The 21,968-nt window shown below is 47.4% G+C and overlaps 1 long non-coding RNA gene across 1 annotated transcript in view; it reads right to left on the reverse strand.

Moving 5' to 3' along the window:
* The window catches only part of LOC101906153 (uncharacterized), a 32,319-nt gene extending 11,243 nt beyond the window's left edge, over positions 1-21,076 (reverse strand). Inside the window, exons 1-2 of the long non-coding RNA XR_003030774.2 lie at positions 20,839-21,076; positions 864-1,013 (exon numbers count right to left, since the gene is read on the reverse strand). This is a non-coding gene — a long non-coding RNA (uncharacterized lncRNA). The remainder of the gene's footprint in view (positions 1-863; positions 1,014-20,838) is intronic.
* Positions 21,077-21,968: the final 892 nt, after the last annotated feature.

Consider the following 21,968-nt stretch of genomic DNA (forward strand, 5'->3'; position numbering starts at 1 on the left):
AAATTCAAAACGGACTTTCACCAAATTTGGCACAAAGACCAGGATAGCAAAATAGTGCACTCTTTCCATAGAAAGATACTGAGTCTCAGCTAGTGCCATAATTTGTGCTAGAGATGAGAGTTCAAAGACGGACAAGACACACTCCTGGCCCTTTGTGGATGGGTAGATGGAATCCCAGACAGACATCTGCAGGTTACAGCCTCAGTGTCGCTGTGTCTCAGAGCCTCCTTCTGCCAAGGGGTGTGGCTAAATGCCCAAACGGCATGGAAACTGATGGGTGGACGCTTGCAGATCGTGGAGAATCCTTGCGCAGGTGTCCGACAGAACCATTAGAGAGTTGCAGGGAGGCCCTGCCGAGACTGACTGTTCTTGGGGGAATTTTCAGGAAGCTTTGAAGTGCCGCCAGGGCAAGGGAGGCTGCCCCATCCTGGAGGTGCATTCACTTGTAATTTACTCCTCCACGTGGGCTCTGGAGCTCCAGTCTCATAAATACATCACCCACGCAGCCCTGCCCTGTGTACAGGAAGATGGACAGAGGAGGTGGGGCGGGGGGTGCAGAGGAAGAGGAATCCCTAAATTAAGAAGGTCCCTGGGAGTCACTGGCCTACAGACAGGACCGATCCCCCCCGTCTCTCTCCTTGAAGCAGAAATATTTCCAACTAAGATCACAGACTCCCTTGTCATAAAATCAATGAAACCACAAGGGAAAATGACCTCTCGCTTGACTGCACCAGAGATATCTCAAACGGAGCCATTTCCCCTCCTGCAGAAGCAAGTGTGCTGGGGCTCAGAACCGGCATCCAGGCTCTGCTGCGGAGAATTTTTGATGAAAAGGAAATCAGGTGGGTTGGGAGCTTACTTACTTGTTTTACTTGCTGTGTTTAGAATGGTTTCTGAGCCACCCCTCCAGGGGAGAATTTTTCCTGGAGTCAGACCTGGGTCCAAGCTCCAGCTCCTCTAATTTCTGGCTGGATGTCTTTGGGCAAAATGGAATCTCATCCCGGTTTCCTCATCTAGTAAAAAAAAAAAAGAAAGAGGATGATACTGTAAGGTCTGCCTGCCCTACAGGGGTGGTGACAAGGTCAAGAGGTAAGTCTATGCAAATACCTTTAAACCACAAAGCTCTTGATAAACAACAGGTTTTATTTTTAAAAGGTAAAAGCCAGACTTCCCTGGTGGTCCAGTGGTTAGGAATCTTCCTTGCAAGGCAGGGGACGCAGGTTCAATCCCTGGTCGGGAAACTAAAATCCCACATTCCTTGGAGAAACTAAGTCCACAGGCCGCAACTAGAGAGTCTGTGAGCCACAATGAAAGATCCTACATGATGCAACGAAAACCTTGCATGCTGCAACTAAGACTCAACACAGCCAAATTAAAAAAAAAAAAAGACAGAAGCACGAAATCCTGACAGTGTCCCTGGAAGAACTTCTTATGTTGCAAGGGACAGAGAACCTGTCTCAAACTGGCTCAAACCACTTGGAGCTATTACAACTTCTGCAACTGAAAAGGGCTGAGATAGGATTGATTCAGGTGATGATTACATTCAAGGAATGTCACCAAGGGCCAGCTCTTTCCCATCCCTGCAGGGACCACAAACCTCACGTCTTAACAGGATGTCATCCAGAGGAAGGGAGGTCCTTTGTCCACTAACTTCTGTTGAAGAGAGGTGGAGAAGAAGTGAGAGGCTCTTCTCTTTCCAAACTCTGCACACGGATCCAATTTCACTGGCTCTCTTTATGTTGTTGTTGTCATTCAGTCACTAAGTTGTGTCTGACTCTTTTTGACCCCATGGACTGCAGCACGCCAGGCTTCCCTGCCCTTCACTATCTTCCAGAGTTTGCTCAAAGTCAAGTCCACTGAGTTGGTGATGCCATCCAACCATCTCATCCTGTCGCCCACTTCTCCTTCCACCTCAGTCTTTCCCAGCATCAGGTTTTGTCTCTTTACATAGCCAGGGGATAAGACACACCTGAAGAGGATCAAGGCCCATCCCTAGATGTGGGTGGCAGGATCATGATGCCAACCAAACCACACTTGAAGGAGTTATTTTATCAGAAGTAAAGTAAGTGGATGCTGAGTTGCAAAAACAGTATCAATCTAGCGCAGTCCATGCCCTTTAACTACTCAATAGCCACACTCACCTATATCCCCATAAATATATCTTCAAAAATACCCACTCTCTACATAAACACAAGCAACCTCTTTTCCTAAAGGGATGAGGCACAGTTTCACCCAGTCTGGTTCTCTGGAACAGAACCTTGCAAGTGGAGCTCTTTTGGTCCTGTGTGGTCCAGTGAGGCTAAGTGGTTATATTTAACCACTGTTATACACGCCATAAACTGTAATGGAGAGAGAACAGAGTAATCACAGTAAAAAGTCTCATTTGGAAAATAAAAGAACAAGAAACAACCCTCAGTGGTCACTGTCCTTACATAACCCATGTCATACTGCGCAGAAATCACATGGACGTCCTGCCCTGGCAGCAAGTATGTATCTGCCCCAGTTCTGCCCTGTGAAAGGCTCCCCTTTGCCCTCTGCCCTCTGTGGCTCCTGCTTGTCACTTTGGAAAAGTCTCTTCTGTGAATTGTCCTTCATGGCCCATATGATGTGTGCATCATGAAGGATGCCCCTTTGGGGTTCAGCGCTGTTTTAGCAGCCCTCTTTCTATCATGTGAATTTGGGGGCTTGGAAATCCTTCTCACAGACCGTTGTGGGACAGGTTTGAGGTCTCTTTGGCAAAATGATGCCCTTAAAAAATTAACAGTCTGAAAACTATAAGACTCTGATGAAGGAAATTGAAGACGACATAAACAGATGTATGGATGTGAGAGTTGGACCATAAAGAGAGCTGAGCGCTGAAGAATTGATGCCTTTGAACTGTGGTGTTGGAGGAGACTCTTGAGAGTCCCTTGGACTTCAAGGAGATCAAACCAGTCCATCCTAAAGGAGATCAGTCCTGAATATTCATCCGAAGGACTGATGCGGAAGCTGAAACTTCGATGCTTTGGCCACCTGATGCAAAGAACCAACTCCCTGGAAAAGACCTGATGCTGGGAAAGATTGAAGGAAGGAGGAGAAGGGGACGACAGAGGATGAGATGGTTGGATGGCATCACCGACTCGATAGACATGAGTTTGAGCAATCTCCAGGAGTTGGTGATGGACAGGGAAGCCTGGTATGCTGCAATCCATGAAGTCTCAAAGAGTCGGACATGACTGAGTGAACTAAACTAATCCAAGGCAATCTATAGATTCAATACAATATCTGTCAAATTACCAGTGGCATTTTATGTTTTATTCTAAAATATTTATCAGTATTTCTTTTACATTTAGATTTCTTAAGTCATATGAATAAATTTTTCTGTATTATATGAGGTAGGAATTTGAGATTCATTTTTTCCCATATGCATAGCCCAATTAGATTGAAAATTTGGCCTAACCCAAACACTAACTCCTTTCTGAGCAATTCTCACAGAATCCTAGTTAAAATGAGCCAATTAATGAATCATTTAAAATTAATTGGATGAATCTTTTTTTTTTTTGCACAGCTCACATTTGCTAGTTTAGCTAAGTTAGTAAGGGAAGACCCTTCAAAACTGACAGATTTGAGCTCAAATCTGATAAATGAAAGGATGCCAACCATGAGCAGAGTTGGGGAAGAAAATTCCAGGAAGAAGAAACAAGTCGGTAGGTAAAACTTGATACATGCAAGGGATGATGAGAAAGCCAGTGGGCTGGAGTGTGATGCTGCAGAGAATCGCAGGGGCTCATTCTTTCAAATGTGAGGTCCAAGGAAAGAGAAGCAGGCTGCAGTCACCACGAGACAATGGAGCAATGCCTGAGGTTCTGAGGGAAGTTCTCTCTGTCTAGAGTGAGGGCGCAGGGACTTCCCTGGGGGTCCAGTGGCTAAGACTCCTCACTCCCGATGAAGGGTCCTGGGTTCCATTCCAGGTCAGGGATCTAGATCCCACATGCCGCAACCAGGGGTTTGCAAGCTGCAGCTAAAGATCCTGCGTGCTGGAACTAAGACCCAGTGCAGCCAAATAAAAAAGAAAGAAAGGAGAAGGAGGGAAAAATGACTGGGCACAATGAAAATATTTCAGACTCACGCGAACTCAGAAATGTTACCTGTAAAGCAAGTTTTCTTAGGATCTTTATACCGCAGTCTACTCCAAGGCAAGGACAAGAAGAGGACAAGGGCCGACCCAGGAAGACCACGTGGACCACACCACTGCGACGGCAGTGTGATTTCCCTGGAGAACACTCTACAGGCCCCAGCCGCTTTGGAAGAAGTTTGTTTATTTGCAGCTTCCGCCTGTCTCCCTTCCAGTCCGTGTTCCACAGTGTTGCTCAAGCAAACTTGATCGAGTTTTAACATCCATCAGTTTAAACATCCTCCAATCGTTCCCTCTAAGTTTCAGAATAAAATCCAACTTTCAGTGTGATAGGAAGGCCACTTGCTTTTGACCCCTGCCCATCACTCACACTCTGGATGGCTGCTCATACCCTCTGCTCCAAGCATCGGTCATCCACAGACTTCTTACAGCTCTCTGCCACTTTGGAGCCTTCATACCTGCTCCTCTCTCTCTGCAAGGAAACCCTTCTTCCCCTCCTTTCCCTGGTAGATTCTTCCTTTTTATTCAAACCTTGGTATCTTGGGGGGAACTTCCTTGACCACCTTGTGATCCCCTCCTCCCACCACTGGTTCAAGTCCCCTTGGTTTTACCCCCAGGATTTCTCTGTGTTACTCAACCTCTAGTACCAATCTGCCTGTTGACTTTTTGTTTATTTAATCTTCTCCTCACTATATGATAATCTCCTTGAGAGTAGATTATTTTAATCATTATGGAAGTTTCTCTAATGGCTTCCCTGTAGTTAGCCTGCTTAGGTTAAAATTTCTGCTGCAAGACGTCAAGAACAGACTTATGGACAGGGGTGGGGAGGAAGAAGGACAGGGTGGGATGAATGGAGAGAGTAACATGGAAACATATCCCTTCTCCAGGGGATCTTCCCAACCCAGGGATTGAACCCAGGTCTCCCACATTGCAGGCAGAGTCTTTACCAGCTAAGTCATAAGGGAAGCCCAAGAATACTGGAGTGGGTAGCCTATCCCTTCTCCAGCAGATCTTCCCGACCCAGGAATCAAACCGGGGTCTCCTGCATTGCAGGCAGATTCTTTACCAACTTGAGGTATGAGGGAAACCCCAACATCTACGCTACCATTTGTCAAATAGAGATCAAGGGAATTTGCGGTGTGATTCCAGAACTCGAACAAGGCTCTGTAATAACCTAGAGGGGCAGGAGCCGGTGGGAGGTGGGAGGGAGGTTCAAGAGAGAGGGGACAGATGTATGCCTATGGCTGATTCAGGTTGATGTGTAGCAGAAATCAACACAATACTGTAGATCGATTATCCTTCCATTAAAAATAAAGTAAAAAGATTTCTACTGTGTCACTTGCTGCGTTGTCTTGGGAACTCTGAGTCTCAGTTTCCTCACTTGCCAATAGATGCGATATCTTTATCTGCAGCATCTGGCAAACAGGAGGTGCTCAGAAGGTTGTGCAGAATGAATCCAGACAGATGGGCAGAGTTCCAGGGTGGGCACCTCTTGGCAGGAGAGGAAGGGTGACTCACTCCAGCCAATCTTCATTCCTTCCCTCCCTTCCAAGGAGGAGGGCTCAGCTTCCTCTCAAGGACCGTTATGGCTTGTGAGGACTGTGAGGAAAATCTGAAAAATGCAGGCTCTGTTCTTGTTCACCCTTATCCATGGGTTGACCTAAGGAATTCAGGATATTTCAGAGGGCAGAAATTTCCCAAACGTGTCGCTGTCTGACCATTCTTAAGAGGCTGTCTATCTATGGTGTTACTTTGGGATTCAAATTTCCCAAGATGTGTATGTCTTAACGAGAGGCTGCTGGGAGGAAGTGGAGGGATCGTGTACCCATTCTGCAGATGGTAAAACCTCACATCGTCTTCAAACTCCTCAGAGCCCAGGAACTCACCTAAGTTGTCAGGAATCTACAGAGAAGAGATCCCTGGCTCCCAGGTGTCCCCTCTCCTCCAGCTAAATGATTCTTCTCTTTTTGTTCTTATGGTGGGGGCAACATCCCCAGGGGGCCTTTCTACTTTGAATGAGTTTCTAGAAGCAAGAAAGAGAGTTGACCCTTCTCAATGCAGTCAAAAGATATGAGGCAGAGTCGAGAATGGATTGCACGGACTTCCCTGCTGATCCAATGGCTAAGATTCTGGGCTTCCAGTGCAGGGGGCCTGGGTTCGATCCCTGGTCAGGGAGGTAGATCCCACACGCTACAACTAAGAGTTCATATGCTGCAATGAAAGCTTCCGCATGTCACAAATAAGGCAGCAAAAAAAAAAAAAAAAGATTGTGAATTGGTACATGAAGATTCACTTGAAGATTATTCACAACAGTCCCAAAGTAGAAATCACCAGAATACCCATCAGTGAATGAATGAGCAGATAAATAAAAGCAGAAAAAGGAATGGAGTACTGACCCATGCTACAGCATGGAGGAAGCTTGAGGGCCTCATGCTAAGTGAAAGAAACCAGACAGAAAAGACTACATGCTATATGATTCCCCTCATGTGAAGTGTTCAGAGTAGGTTAATTTGTAGAGACAGAAAGTAGGTTAATGATTGCTTAGGCCTGGGGTAAAGGGTGGACATTGGGAGCAATGACATGTGGCTGCTAATAGGTAGGGGGGTTTCTTTGGGAGGTGATGAAAATGTTCTAATATTGACTGTAGTGATGGTCGCACAACTCTGTGAATAGACTGAAAACCATTGAATTGCACACTTTAAATATGTGAACTGTATCTGAGTAAGTGAAAGTGTTAATCACTCAGTCTGGTCTGACTCTTTGCCACCCCATGGATCGTAGCCCACCAGGCTCCTCCATCCATGGAATTCTTTAGGCAAGAATACTGGAGTGGGTTGCCATTCCCTTCTCCAGGGGATCTTCCCAACCCAGGGATTGAACTCAGGTCTCCTGCACTGCAGGCAGATTCTTGACCGTCTGAGCCACCAGGAAAGCCTATATCTCAGTAAAGCTGTTAAAAAGATGTGGATCTAGGGAAAAGAAACGAATGGCTTCTCTCAGCTATGTGCTCTTCCATGTATCTACTCCGGCAAGCAGTTATCTTGTAGGGAAAGAAACAAGATCCTAACAGTGGGTTTGAGACAGATTTCTGACCATCAGTTCTTCCTTTCTCTGCTCAGCAGAGAATAGTCAAGTATCAGAGTGGGCTGCAGCTGGGTAGCCTTTAACATTCATTTTGCATTCTGAATTTCTCCATTTCCTTCCTTCCTTCTTCTCTTCAGGGACCCTATCGTCCTGCGAGGGGACGAGGTGGACCACAGCTTAGATTACAGAACTGCGACAGCCAGTCTGTCTGGAAAGGGCATTGAGTACAACACCGATTCAGGGAACTTCGAGTGCATGTGGATTCAAGATGGTCCTTCAGCTTTTCTCTGTGCAAGATGCTGTAAAGATGGTCCCCGCCTGTAGAAAGCTTGTGGTCAAGCAGAGAGATTGGCCAGTTCATGTCAAAAAAAGAGCTCGGAATGCAGGTAAAATTCCTGCTTTCTTTCCGATGAAATATTAAACTTGAGGCTGCCCGTGGGAGGTCAGCTGTGGCTAGGAGGTACAGCACTAATCTTTTCATGTTTGTCACCAAAATTTGTTCAACGTGGAAAACTTGCTTTTCTTACAAACGAACACCGTTTTCTGTCCCATTGAACACTGAGACTGTGCGCCTCAAAGCAACGTTGATCCAACTTTAAAAGCTAGGAGATGTACGGGAAAGTGGCATTCGAGCCAAGGAAAGCCACAGAGTATTCCAAACTGCTGGAGTATTCCAGAAGTTTACCTTGATTAATAAGAGGTACGACAGGGCAGGAACAGCTGGATGTGTGCAGTGATGTGGAGCAAACCAGGGAGTTGAGTTAACCATTAGGGCTTTGGCCCCTGAAGACTGTGTCACACCACAGATGTTGAGATTGTGCTGTAATAATTGCTGACTTGCTTCATGTTGCTTTCATATCCCTTGAAGTATGCCAGCCCAAATTCTAGTATTTGACATAGCTGAGAGAGCTAGCGATTATCTACTTATTTCCTAAAGTCCCTTCTGATTAAGATTGTTGGGTAAAATACAGGAAGGGCTTCTCTGGTGGCTCAGACAATAAAGAATAAGCCTGCAATACAGGACACCTGGGTTCAGTCCCTGGGTCAGGAAGATCCTCTGAAGAAAGGAATGGCAACCCACTTCAATCTTCTTGCCTGAAAAATCCTATGTGTGGGGTGTTTTTTTGCCTTTTAAACCTTATTTTTTAACTTTTCATCTTGCATTGGGATATAGCCGATTAATAGGGCTTCCCTGGTGGCTCAGATGATAAAGAATCCACCTGGAATGCAGGAGACCTGGGTTCGATATCCTGAGTTGGGAAGACCCACTGGAGAAAGGAATGGCTACCCACTTCAATATTCTTGCCTGAAAATCCCAGCCCATGGGGGTCACAAAAAGTTGACAATTGAGCAATTAACACTTACTTAGTTAAATTAAAGGCAATCCAGTTAAATTTGAATTTCAGAGAAATAAGTAATTTTTTAGTGTGTGTCCCATGCAATATTCATTGATCTGAAATTGAAGTTTAACTGGGAGTCTTCTATTTTTACCTGCTAAATCTGGCAACCTTACCTCTGATTCCCTTCTAGTCACCACAAAAATGATAAATGCAGCCCCACTTCAGGGCGAATATTTTGTGATGTGCACCATCTAGTGGTTACACGAAGAGGAAACAACTTGAAAACTGCAAACCAGAAAGATGAAGAGAAACAACTAGGCTTAATTTTTTTAATTCTTAAAGAAGTTTTTTTTACTTACTTCTTTGGGTGTGCTGTCTGTGATCAGGTTAACCCCTTAAAATGTCCAGCAAATATCTGAAATCCTTGGTAAATTGGCCAATGTTTAAACAGCAACCCTCCCTGGGCTGAGGCTCTGGGCTCCTCCGTTAATACCTAAAGGCAAATACCCAGCCTCGTCCTGGTCTGTTGTGGTCCCCAGCGTTCCTGGTGATGCTTTACAATAAGCATGTGGCATCCAGCCATATCCATCAGGTACAGTAAATGTCAGGCTGGTGCAATTCTATTAAACCTAGCCAGGCCTGCATGAAGACTGGAGGAAGCAAGTATTTCCTGTTTACTATTTTACCAAGAGAGTACAGGGCAAGTGCCAAAGGGAACTGGTCCGATCTGATGGGCCTCTAGCTGCACGTTGCTATCACTTGGGGTGTTTTTTGCCTTTTAAACCTAATTGTTTTTATTTTTTAGCTTTTTATTTTGTATCGGGATATAGCCGATTAACAGGGCTTCCCTGGTGGCTCAGATAATAAAGAATCCACCTGGAATGCAGGAAACCTGGGTTTGATACCCTGAGTTGGGAAGATCCACCAGAGAAAGAAATGGCTACCCACTCTAGTATTCATGCCTCAAGAACTCCATGGACAGAGGAGCCCAGCGAGCTACAGTCCATGGGGTCACAAAGAGTTGGACATGACTGAGCATGCATGCACGCATCATTGATTAATAGTGTCAACTTAAGAAATAGTCACAAGCTAAAAGCTAAGAGCTACGTTTTATTTGGTGGGAATTTTTAGGACTTCAAGCCTGGGGAGACAGCATCTCAAGTGACCCTGAGAGAACTGTTCCAAGGAGGAGGCGGTGGGGAGGAGTCGGATTATATAGAAGTTTGCAGTGGGAGGGGAGGGGGTGCTGGAAGGTGGGGAGGTGGAGGGGGTGTGGGAGGGCAGCTAGTCTGAACATCAGAAGATTATTGTTAAGGAAAACCAGATATCTCAAGTTAAGGAATTTAGCGCTTTTCTATGTATGGGAAGATGGCTAGAGTCTGGGCTTACTGAAATCATGCCTTTCATATGCATCTCAGCTATCTGGGGCCAGTATCCAGTGTGTTCACATCCCCTCAGCTCCTTAGTGCTCACTGTAGGGAGTGGCTGCAGCTCTAAGGCTGCTAGATAGCAGGCATTGTTCTTTCTGGTTGCCCTCTGGGCTCAGAATTCACTTTCGGAGGGCTGGAATCGCTGATGCCTGCGACATCCTTATTTAAGGAAATCCTCCATTTCTCAATAGTGTTGTGATAGTTTCAGACAGACAACTCAGCCAAAATAAACATATCCATTCTCACCTGGTGGTGCTAGTGGAAAAGAACCCGCCTGCCAATGCAGGAGACATAAGAGATGTGGGTTCGATCCTTGGGTTGGGAAGATCCCCTGGAGGAGGAAGTGGCAACCCAGTCCAGTACTTTTGCCTGGAGAATCCCATGGACAGAGGAGCCTGGTGGGCTATAGTCCATGGGGTTGCAAAGAGTTGGACACAACTGAGCGACTGAACATTCTCACCAGGGGTGTTTTTAAAAGTCCCAGTACCTGTGCCTTCCCACTTCAGCCTCTGTCTTTCCCTTCTCTTCCCTTGCCCTTCCTTCTCTTCTCTTTTTCTCCTATTTAAATCATGTGAGTTTATACATCCACGTGGGGTTACTCTAAAGACCAAGCTGACAACAGTAAGAGATGGTCAGATTTCCGAAAACTGAAATCAGATTTCACCCTAGAACTTGAGATATTTTACGGACAAAACCTCAGCATATTCACTGAGGCCCTCTCTGGGTTCTTTTGGTTTACAGACCAGGCTGAAAGGCAAAGGAGCTTCCCTGCAGCCAATTCAGTGTCTGTGGTTCTGTGATTTCATCATAAATGCTCCTTACAAAATGATATAGAAACTCCACTGGCAGTTTAGCCTGGGAGAAAATTCCAGAGCTCAATTTGTTCTTTGAATAGGTTTTAGAATAAACCTGAGGGGGAGAGAGAATTTGGGGGATAGAAATTGAATTTCATAATACCCTCCAAATGGACAAGGTGTCTCTATCATAATAGCAATTTTAATAGTGAAAACTAATACCTGCAATTTTTGATGGTCCCTTATTGATCAGGATGGTTTGCACACACACTATCCTCTTTAACTCTCAGAGCAACCCTAGCTGGCTGGGGACTATATCACCATTTTGCATGCATGCATGCTAAGTCGCTTCAGTCATGTCTGACTCTTTGTGACCCTATGGACTGTAGCCCGGCAGGCTCCTCTGTTCATGGGATTCTCCAGGCAAGAATACTGGAGTGGGTTGCTGTGCCCTTCTCCAGGGGATCTTCCTGATCCAGGGATTGAATTTGCATCTCCTATGTCTCCTGCATTGATAGATGGATTCCCTGGTAACTCAGCTGGTAAAAAAAAATCAACCTGCAATGCAGAAGACCCCGGTTCAATTCCTGGGTTGGGAAGATGCTGGAGAAGGGATAGGCTACCCACTCCAGTGTTCTTGGGCTTTCCTTGTGGCTCAGCTGGTAAAGAATCTGCCTGCGATGTGGGAGACCTGGGTTCGATCCCTGGGTTGGGAAGTATTCTGGCCTGGAGAATTCCATGGACTGTATAGTTCATGGGGTCGCAAAGAGTCGGACACGACTGAGCGATTTTCACTTTATGACTAGCGCCACCTGGGAAGCCCATATTACGCACAAGCAAACTGAGGCTCAGGATTGGTGTAAATATTTCCTGCAAGGACACAGCTGGTGAGCGGCACAGCTGTTTTTCACACCCAGCGTTCTCTGACTGCAAATCCTGGGCTCTTCCTGCTCTGATATTCTGCCAAGACTACAATGCATAGTGCTGCAGATTCCTTTGCCTTTTGGCTCAGGCTTATGATGGAGAGCTCTCTGCCAAGTCACTCACATGTCAATGACACTCCATTGCCAGCCACAGCCGCCCAGTATGTTGAGGCCCTTAAGATTTTCAAAAATATTCACTTCCTTCTGGCTGGGTCAAGGAGGTCAAAAGGCAGTTTTGGTTTTTATGACACTTACCTTTGGGTAGCTGAGTCACCTTGGGGAGACTTACTGGGGCTTTGGTGAGGATATTAAAGGCTGTCTCTAAGGATCTGTGGAGCCCTCCCTGGAAAGAGCAACAGGAAACAACCACTGGTGAAAGGAATAGTGGAGATAAACCAACCCAGAAACTGTGTTGCAGAATCAATTCATTGCTCCTATCTGACGGCCCCTCATGCTGAAATGTCACCTCCTCTGGGAAGCCTTCTGGGATCTGCCTCTGTCCCAGGCCCATGTCCTTCTCACCCCACTGCCATTGACACTGGCCTCTGCTCTCCTTCTCAGCACACACAATCAGAAGCGGGAGTGTGTGCATATACATCTCTTTCCAGAGTGAATCCGTGGGTGTCCAGAAGAAGGGGTCCCAAGGAGCAGGCATAGGTGGTGGCTGGAAGGAGGCAATTTTGCAAGACTTTGCTTGGTGATTCAGGGTCACATGGATTAGTCACTGGGGAGGGTTTTGAAAATCTTTACAGTGTCCTGGTACGGTCAACCTTGTCTATGTCACAGCCTGTGGTTTTCCAGAGCACACTAGGTTTTCCCAAGCACCTTTAGCCTCTCCTCTGTGACCTGTCATAGGACTTAACACACTTACTCTTTCATTCAACAAGTATTTCTTGAGAGCTTGTTAGGGCCCAGGCACTGTGCTGGGTGCTGGAATCAGTAATGAACAAATCTGGACTTCCCCTGTAGTCCAGTGGTTAAGACTCAGCGTTCTCAGTACAGGAAGCACAGATTTGATCCCTGGTCATGGAACTAAGATCCAGCATGCCGCAGGGCACAGCCAAATAATAATAATAATAATAATAATAATAATAATAATAATAATAATACAACCATCAGGGCTCCTGTCCCGTGCAGGTTACTGACAAGGGGAAAGGCTTACAATCACCTGGACTGAAATGTCTCCCACAGGACACCAAGCGCTCCTTGAAGAAACAGACTAAGTTGTATCTACTTTTTAACATTTTCATTGTATGTTTCAGTTTATTATGTAGTTCACACATCATAAAGTGCACCCTTTTAAAGTGGACAGTTGAGTGGTTTTATATATTCACAAGGTTGTACAACCATCACCACTGTCTCATAGCAGATCATTTTCATCAGCCCCACAATAAACCCCACGCCCTTTAGCAATCACTGGTTGCCCTCCCTGCCCCCAAGCTCTGGAAGCCATTCGTCTGCTTCCTGTCCTCTGGGTTTGCCTTTTCTAGACATTTCACATAAATGAGATCATGCAATAATGTGGTCTTCTGTGAGTGACTTCTTTCACTTAGTGTAGTATTTCCAAGGCTCATCCATGTTGGACCAGGGCTCCGTTTCTTTTTATGGCCAATATTATCCCACTCTGAATATTCCACCTTCTGTTTGTGCAGCCATTGGTGGCTCAGTTCAGTTCAGTCACTCAGCTGTGTCTGACTCTGCAACCCCATGGACTACAGCATGCCAGGCTTCCCTGTTCATCGCCAATTCCCAGAGCTTGTTCAAACTCATGTCCATCGAATCAGTGATGCCATCCAACCCTTCTCCTCCTGCCTTCAATCTTTCCCAGCATCAGGGTCTTTTCCAGTGAGTCAGTTCTTCACATCACGTGGCCAAAGTATCAGAGTTTCAGCTTCAGCATCAGTCCTTCCAATGAATATTCAGGACTGATCTTTAGGATTGACTGGTTTGATCTCCTTGCAGTCCAAGGGACTCTCAAGAGTCTTCTCCAACACCACAGTTCGTGGGTGGCTAGACTGTTACTTTAAAAAAAAAATCCGTTTACATTTAATGTAATTGTTCAGAAGATGGGATTTATGTGTGCCAATTTGCTGTTTAATCTCTATATGACATACTTTTTTTTTGGCGCCATGCTGCATGTGGGCTCTTAGTTCCCTGACCAAGGGGTGAACCCACAATCCCTGGACTGAAAATATAAAATTTTTTAAAAAAATAATTTTATCTATTTATTTATTTTTGGTTGTGCTGAGTCTTCATTGCTGTGAGCGTTTTTCTCCAGTTGTTGCAAGTGGGAGGCTGCTCTCTAGCTGCAGTGCAGAGCTCCCCATCTTGCGGCTTCTCTTGTGGAGCACCGGCCGTAAGATGCTCGGGCTTCAGTAGCTGTGGCACGTGGCTCTGTATCGTGATACTGGGCTCTAGAGCACGGGCTCAACAGTTGTGGAGCATGAACTTAGTTGTTCTGCCACGTGTGGGGTCTTCCCAGATCAGGGACTGAACCCACATCTCCTGCACTGGCAGGAGGATTCTTCACTGCTGAGCCACCTGGAAATTACAAAATCTTAACCCCTGGATTGCCGGGGAGTCCAGTGACAGTCACTTTTGAAGTCTGTACTTTTCGCTGCCTTCCTGCTCCCTCTCACCCTGTCCTCTTGCCTGCCTCTCTCCTCTCTCCTTCCCTCCTTCTCTCCCTGTTCCTGTTTTCCTCGCTCCGATGCTTGTTACTCCACACATTATGAAACCTGTGATTAAACATCTCAGAAAGGTTCCAATCATAGGGACCATTTTAAAAACTGTTAAGTAAATGCTTTACTTTGAAATAGTTTTAGGTGTATAGGAAGGCTGCGGAGATGGTAGAGAATTTCCGCACACCCATCCCCCAGTTGTCCCCACTGTTAACGTCTTACATAGTGTGGAACATTTGTTCCAACGAAGGAGTCAGCATTGTTACCTTACTACTGACTAAACTCTGCCCTGTATTCTTTTCCCACTATCTTTTCCCTGATGGCCATTTCCTGTCCTAGGATCCCACCCAGGACACCTCACTGCATTTAATTAACATTGTCTCATTAGACTCTGCTCATCTGTGATGCTATCTCAGGCTTCCCTGTTTCTGATGACCTGGCTGGCTTTGAGGAGGACTGGGACGGTTCTTGGTGGAATGGCCCTACATTGGGGTTTGTCTGATGTTTTTCCCATGGTGAGGTGGGGGATTATGGGTTTGGAACAGCAGGATGACCACCAAGGTGACATAAATTGCTGAAAAGCCCCAGAACTAAGAAAGGAGACTAGATTTTTCAGAATTACTCAGAAAAAGCAGGGAAACTTGACTTTGAACACCTTCAAATGGTAGAAGTGCTGTGTGGGAGGATTCCCTGACCTTTTTTCCAGAGAGAGTGCTAGGCTGCCTGTCCTCAGGGTGACGAGGAAGTGAGTTTTTATCGGACGTGTGAGCACAATGTGACACGTGGTCTCTCTCCTGTCGGCGCTACAGTGACCTTAGGTGAGTCGAGCCCTCTTTCTCGGTTTCTGTAGGACTGGGAAGTTCAGACCCACAAAAACTCCAGGGCCTCTTCCACTGAGACAGTTTATACTCTGAGAGATGACCCATTGGTCCCCGCAACATCCGAGCAATTTCCAAAATTTGGCTTCCCGTTCTTTCTTGTCAGTCGCAGGCTGTCTGTATTCAGTTGTATCTTGTTCCCAAAGGATAAGCCCACCCCAATCCTATTTTTTTGTTTGTTTCCTGATTCACGTGTCCGTTCATTTCTGTCTGGCTGCATGGGGCCTTCACTGCTGTGCTCGCTTCTCTCCTGTTGTGGCGAGCGGGGGTTCCTTTCTAGTTGCGGTGCCTGGGCCTCTCCTTGCGGTGGTGTCTCTTGTTGGCGAACCCAGGCTCTAGGCACATGGGCTCAGTAACTGTGGCTCGAGGGCTTAGCTGCTCTGTGGCATGTGGGATCCTCTGGGCCCAGGGATCGAACCCGTGTCCCCTGCACTGCAAGGCAGACCCTGAACCACTGGATGGCCAGCGAAGCCCCCAATTCCATTTTTAAAACGTTTCTTGCAGACAAACACACTGAAAAAAGCCAATCCAGCCCTTGGCCCCCAAGCCACACCGAGGGGCCCCGTGAGCGTCCCAGAGCAGCAGTGCCTGGGGGAGGGGGAACCCCATGCTGGTCTCCCTGCTCCCCTGCTGACACAGCACGAGGCCCAGAGGAGGGTCACAGGCACATCCACAGCCTCACGATGCTGGACGCTCTTCACCCCAAGGGGCTGTTTTGGTTCAGCAGCTCCCGGGGCTCGAATAAGTTAATCACTGATGACGAGAGATTAATTTGTAACTGCCCGGCAGACAAGATAGTTCAGATTCCGGTGGGGCGGCACTGAACTGTGACGTGGGCATGTCTCAGAAACTTGGCGCGGAGGCTGAGAACTTCGGATCCACACCGCTTCCTAGAGGCCACCCCTCATCCCTCCAGAGGGAGGGGTGGTGTGCCGAAGACTCTCCCTTCCTCTCTGCAGCGTGTGCGCTGGCCTTAGAAAACCTGTCCACGCACTGGCCAGGCTCAGTAGCAAAGTCCAGCTTACTTTTTTAAAGTTATTTATTTTTAAAGGTATTTATTTGATCGGTCAGTTAAATACATCTTTTTTACATCTTTTTTTTTTTTTTTAATATTTATTTGGCTGCACTGGGTGGCGGCACGTGGGATCTTCAATCTTCATTGCGGCCTGGGGCTCTTGATCTTTAGCTACGTCATGTGAACCCTTTCGCTGCAGCACGTGGGGTTTAGTTCCCGGACCAGGGATCGAACCCAGGGCTCCTGCGTTGGGAGCACAGAGTCTTGGCCACTGGACTACCACGGAAGTCCCAAAAAGTCCAGTTTGAAAAACCCAGATAAGGGGGAGCGTCTGCTTACCAACCGAGCCAAGGCCTGTGGACCAAACCTTGTGGGAAGGGAGGAGAGGAGGGGATGAGTAAGGAGAGAGGAGGCGATGGACGAATGTAGAAGGATGGATGGGACCTCAGGGTGGTAGGTGGTGGGTAGTGAGAGATGTTTCCTACAGCCTGAAGCCCCCAGCTTGTGGATTGCAGTCACTCCAGGAAAGCCAGGTCATTGAGGGTCTGCTCTCCCACCTCAAGAGCATCCCCTCTGTCATTCCCAACCTTAGCTCCCACCCCACCCCCCATTCTGGGCCCAGGAAAGACAGATGAGTCATGACACGCAGGTGCCCTGGGGGCCTGACCCTTGTGCTCCAAACATCACTTCTATATCAAGTAAAACGACTCTTTCCTGACACCCTGGACATCCATGGCCACAGATGTTGGCTGTGGGTGCTGCCATTCGCCAGTTTGAACCATCTCTTCTTTCTAGCCAGGACAGTTTGGAATTCTCAAGTCAAGCCTATTTATCAAGACAGGCCCTGGCAATAATGCCCTGATGGCCTTGGGCTCAGAAGTCTATTCTTTAGTGCCACAGTCTCACTAGAGAAAGAAGATAAGAAAAAGTGAGTGAAACCCAAAGTAGGAATGGGGCCTGCATTAAAAAAAGGGGTGCAGAGGAAATTCTCTGAAGGCTGCTGGAATGTGGGTTCCCTACCCAGAAGGCTCTGGAGCTCAGTTGAGTAGTGGGTGATTTGTGCTTGACTTTTTTTTTTTTTTTTTGGCCACACCACATGGCGGGATTGTAGTTCCTTGACCAGGGCTCAAACCCAGGTCACAGCAGTGACAGCAGCCAGTCCTAACCACTGGACCACCGGGAACTTCCCTGGGCTTGATTTTCTACCAGGAACTCAGCATCTGTCATTCTGGTTCAATCCCACCACCCTTGCCCATGAGTGTGCCCCATGCAGTCTCCTGTCTCTCTTTTGGTTCATGCTGTTCCTTCCGCCTGTGAGGTCCTTCTCTCCTTTTCCATGTCACTCACTTTGATCAAGACCTGGCTGAGGCATCATTTCCACCAGAAAGCCTTCATGAGCCTTCAGGATGGCCCTCGATTCCCTCTCTTTTGTATCTAGGCTTCCTTATACCCATCACAACCAAATCTGTGGGTTCTCAACCATGATGGGTGGCTTGGAATCACATGAGGCACCTTGCTAAACATACAAATACTGGGTGCCTCGGTAAACTTGGAAAACTGTATTTCTTTTTTTTTTTTTTTTTAATGAGTTTGGCTGTGTTGGGTCTCAGCTGCAGCCCTTGGGCTCTTCGTTGCCATGCCCAAGCTTGTGGTGTGTGGCTTAGACGCCCTGTGGCATGCAGGACCTTAGATCCCTGACCAGGGATTGAACCTGCATCCCCTGCATTGGGGGATGCAATGACTGGACCACCAGGGAAACCCCGGGAAGCTGTATTTTTATTAGTCTTTGTGTGTGTTTTGGATGCCAGGCGAGGGTTGGGTGTTTCTTCTCTAGTCTTTGTCCCCTGGGCCTGGGCACAAGGCTGAGGTCACGCAGACTGCATGTCCCTGTGCCCAGACAGCCCCTGTGGTTGTTCAGTTGCTAAGTCGTGCCTGACTCTTTGTGACCCCATGGATTGTAGGCTACTAGGCTCCTCTGTCCTCTACTATCTCCCAGAGTTTGCTCAAATTCGTGTCCATTGAGTTGGTGATACTATCTAACCATCTCATCCTCTGCCCTCTTCTCCCTGGTGGAAAGGGCTGCAGAAGTGCAAGACCCACGCCCTTTCATTCACGCTCCATTCATAGTTCCTGCCCCAGATGCTGTGCTGGGGATCCAAGAGCAAAACCCAACATAGTCTGCTTCGCACAGCTGACAATCTGGTCAGAGAGACAGATGAACCAAATTACCTACACACATCTTATTGCAAAGTACAACATGAACTTTATAGAGGGAAAGCAGAGCTGCTCTGAGAACCCGTAACAGCGACTCTATCATCAGCTGGGAGGTCAGGGAAGGCAGGGTGGAGCCCTATGTGAAGGGTAGTGGGGAGCGGTCCCACTGGGTTCTTCCCAGTGGTCTTTTGGGAATTGACTGGGAGGCACTGGGGGGTCCAAGCCCCTCCAGATGCTAAGATGGTTTCCAGAAGGAGCTTCTCCCCACATTCACCCCAAGACCTTCCTTTGATTCTGCCTTTCTGCTCTCTCTTCTTGCCATGAGCTCTGGAAAATGGTGTATTTGTAAGCAGGGGTTAGGCTGTATCTCCAAACTGGGGCTGTCTGCTAACATCTGCAATGATGTTGCTGAATTTCCAAAAGGTTCACCTCTCTTTGACCCAACATAATCATGTCATGTACTGGACACATGGCTTGGCTAGGAAAGGACAGGCTCCCCTCCAGAGTCCCTCCCCACTCATCAGCGGAACATCCTTGTGCAGCGAACAACACGGGCAACCTTTGGTGGTCGGCTTGCTGCCATCTCAAGCAGGACATTCTTGCTTCTTGGCTCTCCCTTGTAGCTAGAAGACTCCCTTTATCCCAGAAGGAGATAATTACATCTTCTGTGACCATAACTCTATTTGGTCATTTAGACACAAATTTATATGTCTTTTCTGGAGGACTGGGTGATTTTCTTATCTGAATTGAAAAGAGGCTTTCTTTAAGTATGATCCAAGAGAGCTCTTTCATATGGTAATTCACACATACTCTCTGGCAGATAAGCCCTAGACTTGGCAGAAGGTTCAAAGCAGAAATTGTGTTCAGATGAGGCCCATGGACGTTTTTGATCTGATGTGCTTTTGCCACTGACTTTGGGATGATTCTGGCCTCTGAGTGGCAGTGGGCCTCAAACACCTGGTAAAGGGAAATCTTTTTAAACAAAGTCCGAACCATGTAGAGTGAGTAGAGGAGTCCTTGTTGCATTTGGGAGCTGGAAAAAGAAGCATTTTCTGGTGGAAGTAACTCATGTCACAAGCTGGCTAAGCTGGAGTGGCCCTAGAGAGTCAGCTCATCTCTTCCTGTTACCAGTGGGGAAACTGAGGCTTGGAGAGAGAACACGGATTAGCTTAGGTCACCGACTGAGTGGCAGAGCCAGGCTGACCCCTCACAGGCACTTCCTTCTGCACCCGAACCCTGCTGATGGCCAGCAGTGGCCAGTGTGAGGATGGAATGAGCTATGTGGGTGACCGTGTGTATGGGAAGGTGAGAGGGGACACATGGGCTGGAAGACAGGGTGTCTCACCAGGTCTAGTGGGACCCCCTCCTGTTTCAGATATGGGAAGCCGCTTTTCCTACTTAGGAAGGCTTAGGGATAAGCATCACCTACAGGATGGGGCATGGGTTTCCCAGCGGCTCAGATGGTAAAGAATCTGCCTGCAATGCAGAAGAAGCAGGAGACACGTGTTCGATCCCTGGGTTGGGGAGATCCCCTGAAGAAGGGAATGGCTCTCCACTCCGATATTCTTGCCTGGAGAATCCCATGGACAGAGGAGCCTGACTGGCTGCAAAGGGTCGGACACGACTGAGCGACTAACACTGCTGCTAGTACTATAGGAGAGGATGCTGGCAATCGAGCGGGAACTGGGAGGGAAGAGGAAGGGGGAAGTGCGCCTTACAGACACCAGAGAACGACGTGTGAGCCACGTGCCGTGTGACTGTTTCACAAACGGCTGTAGTACTACTTGGAGCTGGAGGAGGATTGGCTGTCATCAGAGTGATATGCTCCCTCGGGCACCATATCTTCCCATGTCTGACCTGTGGGAAGACACTTCTGGTTGTGCAGACAACTTGAACTTCCTGAGCACCCACTAGTTGAGCAACCTCGTGAGTGCTCAGTAGAGATCCTGTGAAGGAAGGGGACAGAGGAAGGGTACATGCTTTCTCCTTCAATTCCCCTTAACGATAGCTTCGAAAGGTATGATTCTCTCTACCTACCAGATGAGGAAACAGAGAGGCTAAGTTTCCTGCCCACGTCACACAGCTCAGCAGCAGCAGAGCCCAACTCCCGCGGTTCTGTTTCCACCAGCGTGCCTCCCCTCAGCTTCCACTGAAAATGCCTTTCCGAGCCTCCAGGCCCTGCCGCCCCTCCCCAAAGGACAGGCAACAGAACCTGAGTGCCTTTGAGCAGAGGCAGGGTGCCTCGTGCATTAGCTCTGATGTGGGGAGGCGTATGTTGGTGGTTCAAGCATTTGAGCACTTCCAATGCTGGAAGTGGGAGTCTCTCTCCCCAAAACGCAAGGTCGGCAGACACTGGGGGACATACCTGGGTGTGTTCGTTTTTCACTCCAAGACCAGCTTGTTTGCAGCAGGCCCAAGCTCCACCAGTATGCCAGGACCCTGTTCTGATGGAGACTTAGAAAGTCAGCATACACATCTCCACTGAGGCTGCTCCTTCTTGGGCCTGAGAAATCCAGGGACCCCCTCTTCCCTGCTCTTGTCTCCTGGTTCCTCTGCTTCTGGTGACGAGGCAGGGACAGCTTGGAAAGAAGGCCTTCATCATTTCTGTAGTGAAACTGTCCCAAGATTTTGGCAACTGTGAGTTTTTTTTTTTTAATCAATATTCATTTCTCTAGTGAATTTCAACAAGATTAACTCTAAAAAAATAAAATTTAACATTTCCATTCCCTGTGAAGGGTGTTGGTGGATATGGAAAGAGAAGTTCTAAAGATGAAATTGCCTACCTCGGAAGGGCGCATGCAGGAGTCCTGACTAGGGTGAGGGTGAGGAGATCTACTCTGTGGTCCTGACTCCCTCCTGCTGCCTGTGTGTCTTGGGCAAGTTGCTTGACCTCTCTGGGTCTCCGTGCTTGCTAAGGACTCTTTCGGTGCAAATATGTTATTATTATAAACAGGGAAAGAATTCTCTCAATTGTGTAGTTCCTTTGTAGAGCTGACTTTCACACATTTGCCGTGGACAATGGTACTTGAGTTATTTCCAATGGTGACTCTAGGTCTGTGGGTTTCGTAGGTCCATCAGGCTGTAGCGTGTGTGCTCAGTCACTTCAGCCATGTCTGACTCTTTGCGACCCATGGACTGTAGCCTGCCATGCTCCTTTGTCCATGGGGTTCTCCAGGCAAGAATATTGGAGTGGCTTGCCATTTCCTCTCCTAGGGGATCTTCCCGACTCACGGAATCAAACCTGCATCTCCTGCATCGCAAGTAATTCTTTACTCACTGAGCCACCTAGAGCCATATGCATTTTACACTGTAAAAATACTTCCCATTTGCTTAAATTAAAATCCTGGACATAAAATATGGTGCACACATTTCATGGTCTAAAGATATTGAAGTCATACAGAGTCTGTTCTCTTATCATTGTGGAATTATGTTAGACATCAATGTCAAAAGATTGTTTTATGTCCCTGGCTATGTTCCAGTGTTTCCTAATTTATA

The sequence above is a fragment of the Bos taurus genome, chromosome 19 (assembly GCF_002263795.3).
Source record: "Bos taurus isolate L1 Dominette 01449 registration number 42190680 breed Hereford chromosome 19, ARS-UCD2.0, whole genome shotgun sequence".
NCBI classification, from domain to species: Eukaryota; Metazoa; Chordata; class Mammalia; order Artiodactyla; family Bovidae; genus Bos; species Bos taurus.